This window comes from Vespa mandarinia, chromosome 1 (genome assembly GCF_050613455.1).
Source record: "Vespa mandarinia isolate Hongniang chromosome 1, ASM5061345v1, whole genome shotgun sequence".
NCBI classification, from domain to species: Eukaryota; Metazoa; Arthropoda; class Insecta; order Hymenoptera; family Vespidae; genus Vespa; species Vespa mandarinia.
Window position 1 is genome coordinate 10,620,081 of NC_140810.1, and position 12,004 is coordinate 10,632,084.

General features: G+C 35.7%; 1 long non-coding RNA gene across 1 annotated transcript; it reads left to right on the forward strand.

The window, feature by feature from the left end:
- Positions 1–5,095: 5,095 nt before the first annotated feature.
- LOC118445708 (uncharacterized) lies at positions 5,096–6,783 on the forward strand. The gene is made up of 3 exons (XR_004839360.2): positions 5,096–5,461; positions 5,696–5,801; positions 6,235–6,783. It is a non-coding gene; the product is annotated as an uncharacterized LOC118445708 (long non-coding RNA).
- Positions 6,784–12,004: the final 5,221 nt, after the last annotated feature.

The following is a 12,004-nucleotide window of genomic DNA, read 5'->3' on the forward strand; positions in this document are numbered from 1 at the left end:
GAGAGAGAGAGAGAGAGAGAGAGAGAGTGACAGAGAGAGAAAGCTCAAATGCGATCATAGGAAATAAATGCAAGCATTCAATAAAGTCAATTAAGCTCCTGAATATTCACAGAGAATATCCTTTGTCCTTCCCTTAGTAAGAAGGTTAATAGATAAACAGTTCGAAAGGGAGAAAAAGAGCGTTAGATATAATTAAATATTCCTTGGTTAAAATGAAATGCAACAGGATAAATAATAGAATCTCAAGGCAATTATAATTAAAGAATAGTTTCAGTCGAGATTAGCCAGAGATTTTTTGTTATTTACTTTCATTGAATTAAAGCATGATGATTGTGAATGTCCAGCGAATTGAAATCTTATAATTAAGTATTACTATGTTCTCTACGTACGTAACTTTATTCGCATTTTTGTTCTTTATCGAGTCGTCGTTTGGCTTCTCCACGAGTTGGCTTTGAAACATAAATCTCACTGGCATTTAGAAAATATTAACGATACAGTTTGCCATTTGAATAGAGGAATATTTTTCTCTTTTACGATTTCCTTTATTGCCGTTCCATTTATTTCCGACCTTCTACCGTTTCTAGGCATCTATGAACTTTCGAACATATCACCGAAATACTCTTTGATTTAAACAAAGTGGAAGAAAAGAGAGGAAATTCCAGTAGAAAGACCAAGACAGTTGAAAACTTTAACGAATATATGCGTGTCATGGAATATTCATTTTCTTTTGTGTATCCTTTTAATTTTAATATTCCTTTACACCATTTATTTCTTTATCAAAACTTGTTTTATGTCGAATTAAATTCGAATTAAATGTTTCCCTCGTTCGTATTTTCATATTATTTACAAATGGATACAATATCTGAATTCTGACACGATAATCCCAGTCGATGGAAAATAAACAAATAAAATAGGAAACATCGTGTATACAGATTGCTGATTGAAAATTCAAAGAGTTCTTTCGTTCATAGAAATACCCAAGGATCTTAGCGTGTTACCCTTGATGCTTGTTTTCTTAAGGTCACCGAGAGATGGCCTTGCAGTGTAAATTCGAACACGTGTCCAATCTTTCCGATAGCGATCGTTTAAATTCGAAGAAAATAATTTTCCCGATATTAATCACGAATAATTCATCGATTAAAACGTAAATTTCCAATGATATTCTCTTCTAAATTTCTCATTCGTGAACGAGAAAGAGGCAACAGGTGATCGATTTAAATCTCTACAAGCAACCCTTTCATCTAAGCCCTCTTCTAATTAGTATGGAGTATCTGACGATCATTTAACGCGATATGAAGGAGGAAGAAATACGTGGATCGTTTTGCGAGGAAACGTCGTGCGAAAGGTCGCCGTTTGGATTAACCGGCGAAAGGGCAACAGGTGCTTTCTGACGAAAGAGAATATCCTCTCTACGACGAATCGTTTAGTCGGTCTCCACCTGCTCTCTCCTACCCTCTTCCGTTTTTCCTTCTCTTTTTCTCTCTCTCTCTCTCTCTCTCTCTCTCTTTCTTTCTTTCTTTCTTTTTTTCTCCTTTTTCTCTCTTTATCGACATATACGAGTACCTTTCTACTTTCATAAAGTCATAGTGCTTTTGACGCTTTTATCGAATTTTCATCATCGAATCTTCATTTTTGATATTAATTCTCATTTGTTTTTCTTTTTTTCTTCTGTTTTTTATATCATAGAATTTATTCAAAAAATGATCGCAGATAAATTAATGTTTATAATTTGAAATCTGAAGAAACTTTCTTTTAATTGCTTTACCACGATCGAAGTAAGTCGGAGTTGGATATATAAACTGTTTAAGTCTTTCTTAAGTCTTCTTAAATATTAAAAGATGGACGAATATCTTTTCGCTTGGTGTATAATTTCTGGAAGCTGGAGTAGTTTCAAGTGAGCAAAAGCTCGACTTTGTGGGATATTATAAGGAGAGACAGAGAGAAAGAGAAAAAGAGAGAGAGGAAGAGAACGAGAAGAAGAAGAAAAAGAAAAAGAAGAAGAAGAGGAAGAAGAAAAAGAAGAAGAAAAAGAAGAAGAAGAAGAAGAAAAAGAAGAAAAAGAAGAAGAAGAAGAAGACCAGTTTTCCGCTTTTCGACGCTTTCAACACTTTCTCGATCTCGTTAAACTTCGCGAATGTAAAACTCTAAGAAAGATCGTATAAAAAGAAATGCGAATGTATCTACGACCACGGAAATTTTATCAAAGTCGTTACAACAAGATGACGAGAGATCGAAGATAGAAAGACAGTAAGAGATTAAACTTTTATGGAAAATGTGATTTGAGATCCCAAGTTCGGACCATGGAGAATAAAAATATAGTAAAGATAATCGTCGGGCATATTTGTGTCCATTGTGTATTATTATTTTCTTTACTTTTTATAGATAGATGTGGACTCGTGTCATTCGAGTATCCGATATAAATAATAGAGCCGTTTTGTAGCCGTCATATTCTCGATATCGTTCGTTACTGTCAGCCAAGCCAGCGAACTCGAGCTCGACTGGAAACATAATTCTTTCACCATCCTTCACATACATACATACATATATATATATATATATATACACGCTCGCGCACACACATCCATAAACACATATCCGATCTGTTCGCTTTAAAATAGATCTATGTACATATGAGAAATTCGTCTTTATTATTTCGACAGTTATGCTGGTGCCCTTCCGTCAGCTTACAAATTAATATATGCCAACACGAATACTATTCTCTATGAATAATCACATTAAAAATATTTCAGTAGTTCGATTTTAACGTACAAGATCAAGGGATATCATCTTTTTATCTACAAATATTTTTATTTTTTCTCGATATTGTTTACTTAAAAATATAACATTTAAGTATATATTGGAAAATTACGTAATTACAATATATGTATCAATAAATGGAATATAATTTAATTTGTAATGTTCAGACATGCGTAATAATTTAGTTTTTCGTTAAATTTCATTAAAAAAATAACAATGTAATTTTTTTTCTTTTTTCTTTTTTTTTCATTATATTCGCTTTAATATTTACTTTGTAGCTTGTTTAATATTTCTTTTATAAATATTTTTTTTCCTTTTTTTCTTTCTTTTTTAATCATCATTCAAAAACGTTGATCACCGAACCAATCTCATATTTGTCTAATTACCTTAATAACCTTTTATAGCTTTGTCTAGATAAAAAGAATTCATAGTCATACTTTTCACATTATACTATACTCTTAAGAAAATATATTTTTTATAATATATTTTGAGTCTTTCAACTGTCACTAATGAAATTTTTTTAAACGTTTGAAATAACGTCTCTAAAAAAAATTTACATCTACATTATTCAACGTATTAAAGAGTTAATTTCCCTCAATCTCAAAACTTTCGACTTGCACGTATTATTTTTCTCTTTCCTCTTCTAATTTTTTTTTTATTTTTTTTTAATACATTACGGAAATATGATAGGTTTATATGGTAAACATGCTCAAGTGGTATTTCCTCGTACTTTAGAATTTCAAAAGGACCTCAAACGAGACAAAGAGAGAGAGAGAGAGAGAGAGAGAGAGAGAGAGAGAGAGAGAGAGAGAAAGAGAGAGAGAAGGAGAGTAAAGGGTCTCAACGTCATCAAGGAATTTGTTCGTGGTTGAGCGAATCGGACTGGCTGGACCACACGTCACTCGTTGCTACTCTTGCCGACTCCTGGAAACCGCTTGGTCGTTTTCTCCTATTCCTCCTCCTCCATCTACTTGGTCGACCCTCTCCAGCTTTCCAACGCGCTAGTCGAGACTGTTTATTCGAAGAACGGTACTTTGGAACGAGGACAAGGAGAGAGAGAGAGAGAGAGAGAGTGAGAGAGAGAGAGAGAAAGAGAGAGAGAGAGAGAGAGAGAGAGAGAGAGAAGAAGGAGGTACTTTGCCACGAACGGCACAGAGTGCTGCTGGAGGAAGCAGTAGAGATGGAGTTTCGAGTCAGACAGTGAAGAACCACAGACCTTCTCCTCTGCTGCCAACTTGTTAACGTCGAATGGCAAAGTTACAGATTGCCGTCGAAAGAGTACCATTTCTTTTTCTACCTTTTCTTTTATTCTCTTTCTATTTCTTTCTTTCTCTCTCTCCCTCTCTCTCTTTCTCTTTCTCTCTCCCTCTCTCTTCCTTTCTCTTTCTCTCTCTCTCTCTCTCTCTCTCTCTCTCTCTCTCTCTCTCTCTCTCTCTGTCTCTCTGTCAATCTCTGTCTTGCTTTTTCTCTTTCTCTTTTTACCATCCCAGTCGTGGACCTCTCGCGCGAAACGACCACTATCTTCTCGTTCGCAGGGTCGAGTAGATAAAGTTGTCGTCGTTGTGTCGTCTTCGTTTCCGGCAACGAACCTACACTACGCTTTCTTTACTCTCCTTCTTTCTTCTTTTTCTTCTTTCTTACTTTCTTTTTCTTTTCTCCTTTTCCTTTTTTTCCATTTTTCTTCCTTTTTCTTTTTTTCTTTTTCCTTGAATCTTTTTTTTCTTGAACCTTGGCCACGTTCATAAAACGTTTGCTCTTAGTTTTACGAGGAAAGATGCTCGAGTCTAGTTCATCATAACATTATTCGTGATACTTTCGAGAGAGAATTATAGCAGTTCATCGTGTTTCTTGTTAATAGATCAAAGAAAACTGATAATCATGTTAGCCGTGGAAATATATTATTATTATTATTATTATTATTATTATTATTAATATTATTATTATTATTATTATTATTATTTTACTTTTGTTTACAAGCTAGTAAAAGGATTTACTCTCGGGTCCTTCATCAATCGGTTTACGCCGGCGTAGTCTGATAACAAAAAGCAAGAGGCGTGGAATCGATCGCAAAGGACTTAACGAAAATTTTACGCTTCATTGATCCTGCGAGATCGTTCTGTCGCACGTCCCATCTAGCGCGGACCAAAGTATCATCGTCTATCGCGTAATATTTCTTTCCTCTCTCGAGCTTTTTCCCTCGATCCTATATAATCATAGTGAAGAAAAGAAAAAGAAAAAGAAAAAGAAAAAGAAAAAGAGAAAAAAAAGATAAAGAAAAGAAATGTAACGAAGAAGAAATAAGGACATAAGAAAATCAGCTCGATCTTCGTTTACCTCGAGAAGCTCGTAAAAGCATCGTAAAAGAACTCGAATTCGAAATTCTCTATCGTCAAGATATCGGTACAAAAGAAAAAAAGATTAAGGGTGCTTCGAAAAATCTCTCTGTCCATCGATCTTCTCGAAGTCCCTTGTCGCACGTTCCATCTGCGAGACGAAGCGAACGTATCGGTGTTTTATTAGATCGTCGGGTAAATTCCTCTTCTTTCTCTCTCTTTCTTTCCCCCCTCTCTCTCTCTCTTTCTTTTTCGAGAATAACGTCAGTATATTATATCGTTCGACGTATCTCGATAACTCAAACTTTGTTGGTTGGTCAGTGCCGAGTAACCACTATTGCCGGTGGCTACCAATACTCTCGGATGCAAAGGTAGGTACGCTTTAAATAAAATATTCTGTTTTCGTATCGAGCGTTGCATCGAGATATTTCATCGACGAAGCATAGTACTTGTTCTAGTATCTACTATAAATATATATATATATATATATATATATATATATATATAGACAGATAGATACATACATACATGTATATGTACCTGTCGCGTAAACGATAGGTAAAACTTTGAAACAACGCTGATTCCGCAAGGATTTTGTGCCGTAGACATGGTCCATTAAAACAACCACGAGGCAGTATATGACGACGGTATATCTGATTTGATGGACACCATGTCAAACTTCCCGTTGATTGACGACATGTTCGGACACGGGTACGTTTTGTCTGATTTAAATGCGGATTATCTATAAATTATACTGTAGTAGTTTCATTCCGTTAATAGTTTTATTGTTTCCCCACCCATTTTGTTCTTTTTGTTTTTTCCCATTCTCTTTCTGTCTTTCTTTGTCCTTTCCCAAACATAATTATGGGCATTAATTAATGATTCAATCTAATCTATTCTAATTTAATTTTTCTATTTCTCTCTTTTTTTTTTCTTTATTTCTACTTTCACTCGAATTCCATTTCAACGAAATGAGCTCGCATTCCGTATCACGAAGGCGACACTAGAAATTAAGCATTACGCCTTTCTTTCCATCTAGAACGCGAAGAATCGCGCGTCGTTTGAATTAATTAAATGTCAACCAGCCGACCAAGCGCACACTGGTGGCCGACCTTCCGTGGAATAATTACTTTTTTCATTTCAGAGGCTCGACCGAAACATCACTGGTACTTCCCTCATTTTTTCTTTCTTTTTACACAGAGAAAAAGAGAGAGAGAGGGAGAGAGAGAGAAAGAGAAGTTTAACGGACGTCCACTTAGCTCGTTCAGCAAACGATGCAATACCGTTACGATGTAAAACGAGATTTTATAAAATAATTAGTTTTCAACGTTTTTCAAGAATCGTTCGAGTCCCATGTGCCCATGGAAATTGCGTTATTCGGTTCTGCGACCAACAAGTCCTGGCCGCTGTAACACGACACGTCGGTTGTGTTATTTGCGCAACGTTTAAACGATTTCCTCTCGAAACGATCAAGCGACTCGTTGATCCACTCGAATGCATAGAAATATATTGCGATTCGTGTGAATCGAGAGAATACCTCTCTCGGTGTGATACTTTCTTCTGTTTTTATCGTACACACGGTATCATTGATACGGCTTTTTATATACGAAAAATAACGATACGTTAACGCATTCCAGATAGATCACGTTATAAATATCTCCTGTTTCGTATTATGTGTTAGTTACGAATTTTTCGTATAATCAATAATACGATATAACGATTTATTTTTTCGATCAAGTTTAATATTTTTAACTGTTTATTTAAACTACCTAAAATAATATACATGTATATATATATATATATATATATATATAATATCTTTTATTGATTATGGGAGGTGATAAACGAAAATATGTCTCTCTGTGAACAAAGAAACGACAATTAACGTTTATTATTCACACTGTTAAATTTTATTTCTTTTATATTATGAATCTTCTTTTAGCTCTCGTATTGCTTTTCTCTTCTATGTTATATTTCATAATGCCCGTTTCTCTTTTAAATCTTAACGACTCGATTTGTAGATCACAAAAGAAATTATAAATAATAAAGGACAATGGAAGGGCGGGCTATGAGATGCGCGGCAAATCTACCTGAAGAAAGTATACTTTCTTTACATATATATTTTTTTTGTTGATTTAATTAGATATAGATTACATAGTTATTGAGGAATAACATAAGAAAGATTATAAACGAGATAATGTCAAATAAACAATATGTTAAGTGAAAAGAAAAATTTCACCCTTTTACCAAAATGATAACAATACCATCTTTCACTTCCTTTTCGCAAAACATTCCAATAAATCTACATTTTTTAAATGCTCAAAGGTAGAATCGGATACATTTTCACAAAGTTAAACTCGCAAGTATTAATATAATTTATAGCTTCATTAATGCAATTATTTCTAAAAGCATATCTATAATTTGCGAGTGTGTCAATATTGTAATTTCGATGGAATTATATGTCTACCTATACATATTATTCCTATTATCTGTTTAATTCGATAAAAGCATCTACCTCGATTTTTCGGTAAAGGTCTTTGTAAAATTTTTGCATATTTTTAAATTTAACATCATTTAATAACTAGCGATGCAGAAATGGAATAAGCTTTTCTACGTTTCTTAAATTTTTTAATAAGCCCTGTTATGCTTTATGTAAGATATCAAAATAAGCGAAGAAGAAGATGAAGAAAAAGAAGAAGAACTTCTTGGATGCTCAAATTTCAAAAGGCACGCGCGCAATTTCATCGTCGAAGTTTCACCGTCCGATTGCATTTCCATATCCTAAACCGGCAATGGAATTCTTCTCATTTTCTCGTCTATTTTCGCGAGACGAGAGTCTAATATTCCTCGATATATCCAAAGAAATTATGTTCAATGAGATTTTATCATGTTTTCTCTTTGTGCACAGACATTAAGAGAAACAGAAAAAGCTAAAAAAGGTAAGAAAGACATGAAGAGAAATATAGTGGTTTGTTAGATTTATCGTAATTCAATCTTTTTCTTTTTTAACCATCTATATATTTTTTTATAACATTTACATGTAAAATTCTATTCCTTTCTTAGTAAACATCAAATTTTTTTAATATTTCAAAAATTGGCATCCCTACATTTTCGTGAATGTTTTATGAAAAATTCAATGCTGTTAAAAGAACTTCGAGAATAACATCATATTCCTCTACTGAAATTTCATTTATCTCTCTTTTCCTCTCTTTCTCTCTTTCTTTCTCTTTCTGCTTTTCTATCTTTCTCCTTCTATAGCTAGTGCGGAGAATTGGAGCGAGGAATCGAATCAGAATTATTCGGTGGATCGTTTTCGGTATCGGGAAAGCAACGTTTCGCATCCTCGATTCGAATACATCCAATTAGGATTCGCAGAGAGGTGGTTGGGTTGGGACGAATGATGGCCGGAGAAGGGGAGGGGAGGGGAAAGGGGATCGGGAGTTAGTAAGGAGAGGCACGAAATCTCCTAGGAGAAGACGAGAGAGTAGGAAATGTTGAATGCTCTTCCATGCTTGATAAAGTAATCGCGAAGCAGCTTGCATGGAACTCTCTTTTTTTACCTCTCTCTTTCTCTTTTTCTCTCTCTTGCACGTGGGTGCGGACGCAATGAATATAAAAAGTGCCGCTGGACCGATTACAGTACCAGCTTTTCTTTTATTTCGTGAAAATAAAGGAAGAAAGCGTGCTCCTCGCGCCATGGAAACGATCTGAGAAAAAAGATGGGGGCAGAGGGTGGATGAAAGCACGAGAAGAGAGAAAGAAGAAAAAAGGAAAATTAGGGGAAAAGAAAAGGAAAGAAGGGTGGTATGGGTGAGGAGAGAGGAAAAGGGAGAAGAAAAAGGAAGGGAAAGAAAGACGAGGAAGAGGAGGAGTGGAAGAAATTCTGCTTCCGGCCACTAGGGAATTACTCGGTCGAACCGCTTCGCCGAGTTGAAAATCGTAGACGGGACACTAAGAGTAAGGTCGAATCGAACGACGGTGTGTCCCGACTTCTACGTCGCTCGTTGCGCGCGCGCTCTACTACTCTTGCCAGTAACATCGTTGAGGATAAGAGAAAGAGAGAGACAGAGAAAGAGAAAGAGAGAGAGAGGAAGGGAGAGGAGAGAGAGAGAGAGAGAGAGAGAGAAGTAGACAGTGAAGCGAAGAAGGCAAAGTTGTGGGAACAGCGTCGGCATTAGTTGCGTTAGAGAGAAAAGGATGACGAATATAGGAACTTGGTAAAAGAGAAAAAGAGAGAGAGAGAGAGAGAAAGAGAAAGAAGGTAGAATAAAAAGAGCGTGTCCTTGCTCCCGAGCTAACTTCTTCCTCGTGTCTGTACCCTCTCTTTCTACCCTTGGAGACCTTCGTATACCTTCCTTTCACCCTCCTGGATAGTTCAGTCTTGTTCTTTTTCTTCTTTTTCCTTCTTTCATGTTCGGTGGCTTCTTCGACTTCGTGTAGTCTTTCTCTCTCTCTCTCCCTCTCTCTCTTTTTCTCTTTCTCTCTTTCTATCTTTCTCGCTCGTTCTCATATATTCACTATCTTTTTCTAGCTTAGTTTCTTCTTCTTCTTCTTTTTCTTCTTCCTCCTCTTCTTCTTCTTCTTCTTGTTCATCTCCTCTCAACAAGCAGAAAGCCGCACACGACCTTACCGTACCACACCAGGAGCTGCTCCCTATCCTTCCCTTCTCTTCCTCTCTTCTACACACCATCCTCCCAAACTTGAATCCAATTTTCCACATCACATCCCGCAAAAGTTACTTCGCGGCGTATACCCTTCTCTCCTCTCTTCTTCACTTTTTCTCTCTTTTTTCTTTTTTTTCTTTCTCTCTCTCTCTCTCTCTCTCTATCTTTTTTCTTTTTTTCTCTTTATATCGGGTCAGGAAGCGCAGCGCGACGCACGAACGGCGGGAGGAACATTTTTATATCTCCTCTTTGCCTCGGCACGAAGAGTGAAACAATTTCGGGACATATTGCTCGATCTCTCTCTTTTTCTCTCTCTCTTTCTCTCTCTCTTTCTTTCTCTCTCTCTCTTTTTCTCTTTCTCTCTTTCTCTCTTTCTCTCTCTCTCTCTCTCTCTCTCTCTTTCTATCTCTCTCTCTGATAGACGTAATAACGCGTGTTCCCGGTCGTCGTTTTCGCGTTTCTTATTTTCTTTCTTTCTTTCTTCTATCTCTTCTGTATCTACTTTTTCTTCATTTTTTCTTTTTTAACACGGACGTCTGCGTATTTCTCTCCATAGTAACTCGTCGCCGCTTCGTCGCTTTTACAAAACGAATTTTATCGTTCCTAGCACCTTCCATGATCGAACCTGTTACGCTTCCTCGTCAGCCGATAGGATTACTCGTAAATTCGATCTTTTCTCTTTTATGAAGTAACATTAGTTGTAGGTGAAAGATATAAGTACATGAATTAAATAGATATTTTCTCGATTGTTCGTAAAAATAGTGTTAAAGTAATGTTTCTTCACGCGTTTTCACTTATGTTTTTTTCTTTCTTTTTTTTTTTTAATATTTTTCCAATTAACTTCATGAAATTATTATATTCGTTGAAATGCTGTATTACATTAAAAATAATTATGAACGATATGGTATTATATGAACAGTTAAAGTATGTAACGGATATAAAAGATATGTTATTTCTCTTATAACAAAATAAATTTCTTTTCCTGCATCCAGAATCTTATTAACCTACTATGTATTTATACAGTTATGCGACAGACAGATGCAAGAGAAATTCTCTTGAGCGTCATTGAAGCTAAAGTCAAATTCGTTCGACGAGATCCCTCTCTCTCTCTCTCTCTTTCTCTCTGTCGATCGTGGCGATTTAATCGGAAAACGTCGTGTTTCAAATACTCCGCGATTTGCAGCGCGGTAACGAGCAGCAACGAGGCCGGCAGCATTAAATTTTCGGTAAAGCGATCGACGACCCGTTTGCTTCGCTCATTTGAGTACGCTTGCGCGAGCGCGCGTCCAAGTATTATCGACTATGTCGTTTGCACACTGCCAAAGGTCGTGAGATCCATCATTCGAGTCGAACGAAAGGGTCATAGTTGGTCGTATGCATGGAGATCGTATTACGTTTCTGCTTCATTTATGTCAATGACACTATAACGACGAGCGATGTATCGCTTAAATTTTGCCCTCAGACTGATACTAGAAATTGATTTTATCGATCGTTTATTTAATTCATCGGGAATCGTTATTCATGAAACGAGTTACGGCATTTGCTTCTCGTTTCTGAAAATGAATAATATATTACGCTTAGTCAGTTCTTTTTTTTTATTTTTCTTTTCTCCCAAGTAAACTGTACATTACAATTTTACGTTGTAATCGAAGGAAAAGAATTTATCGTATCTTCGAAACGTCATTAGTATTTTTCTACGACGTTAATGTTTTCTTAATCGTTCAAATTTTTATTTCATATACATACACCGCCATCATAGAACGAAATTCTACATTTCCTTTTATATCTTTGTTTAATGTATTCATTTTCATATCCACGCGTAGAAGTCAACTTAATTTACGCAGATAGAGATATCGTATAATTTCTTTTTATCGTAAACGTAGAAATTCTCGTCCCTAGCGTTCTACTAAAGAATTAAAACTTTATTTGACCCATTTAGCTAAGGTAATGAGAAACTTTCCGAGCGAGTAGGACAAACGAGATTCAGATAGGACAACTCGCTTTATTTTTCATTCCACGTTCACGTTTTGAAAGAGTCAAGAGTATCGATTACTCGCGCTACTCATGGAATTAGTACTTGTAATTCACTTGGAAGAAAACACGTTGACACATATATCAAAACAATGAAAGTCGATTGAAATCGACTTTAAGAGAGAAAGAAAAAGAAGACATAAATATACATATATATATTCAGAAAATAAATTTCCTTGATGAACGTCGAACGTTTTAAAATTGCATATGAGAGTAAAG